Raw genomic sequence first — 1,204 nt, 5'->3', positions numbered from 1 at the left:
ATGAGCTGCCCGTGGAGAAACAGCAAAGAGCCCCGGCACTAAGCCCACCCACCCCAGCAGGAGCCCTCATGGGGGTCTACCAAGGAGAGCCTGGAGGGCAGGAGAAGAGAAGGGATGGGGAGGTGGCAGCCCAGTCCCTGCACAGGGCAGCACACGTGGGAAAGGCACCGTCATCGCTGCACAGCTGCTCACAAACACCACTGAACTGCAACCCTCGAGCAGAGGCTTCCCCCCTGCCAGGGCTCACGTCCCCCCTCTCCAGCCCCAAACACTCCCCCGGGGGACACCAACCCAGTCACCATGAGTCCCCTCCAGCGCCCGTCCCTGCTGGAGGTCCTCCTGGGGAAGCGGAGACTCTCCAGCACGAGGTGCCCCGTTACTAACTTGGCGGAACGGGAGCTGACGGCATTTGCATCTGGGGAAAAGCTGAACCTCAGGCAAATGAGCAGCGAGGTCTCGGCAAGGGCTCGGCAAGCGGCGTTTTCATAACTGCCAGTGCTTGAAGAAGAAATGGGGGGTTATTTTTGGCAGCCCAGGAAGCCGGAGCCTCGCAGCACAGAGGGAGCAGGCAACACGTCCTGGGTTGTCTCCTTCCTGGGGACAGCCAAAAGTGTTAAGCTGGTGTCTTATCAAAGTGGCATTTATTAATCTGGTGGGGATGAAGAGAAAGCCCCCTTCCCCGGGCTGGAGCTGATGCACAGCAGCTTGCGCCCTCCCAAGTCCTCAGTCTCCAGCAGTGCCTTGCACCCAGGCACGGTGGCAGGAGAGAGATCCTGCTGTGTCCTCGCTGCACCCAAAAACGGGGGCTTTGGCTCCAGCTTGCCTTTGGCCCTTGAACCCCTCCACAGAAGCTCACACTTTCCTTCACCCAGCTCAGCCTTTCTTTGCCACTCAGCATTGGCCTGCCCCAACACCAGAAGCGCCTCCATCCTCCCACACTCCTCCCTGGGGCTGCGGGGATGGCACCAGCACGGCCAGGAGAGCAGGCAGCAGCACAGACAGGAAACCCCTGCCCGCAGCCCCGCAGAGGAGACCACATGCAAGAGGTCTGGGAGCGCCCAGGGTGCTCCCCACAGCACACACCAGCCCCGGCACTGGCCCACGCAGCCACAGCTCTTACAAGCGTGGGTGTTAGCAACGCACGGCCACCACGGATCTTCAAGCTGGCAAGGGGGGCTCCCAAAAACCACCAGAGGGGTTCCCC

The sequence above is a fragment of the Pygoscelis adeliae genome, unplaced genomic scaffold, assembly GCF_000699105.1.
Source record: "Pygoscelis adeliae isolate BGI_AS28 unplaced genomic scaffold, ASM69910v1 Scaffold554, whole genome shotgun sequence".
Classification (NCBI taxonomy): domain Eukaryota; kingdom Metazoa; phylum Chordata; class Aves; order Sphenisciformes; family Spheniscidae; genus Pygoscelis; species Pygoscelis adeliae.
The sequence above is the reverse complement of the archived record's forward strand: the minus strand, read 5'-3'. Positions refer to the sequence as shown.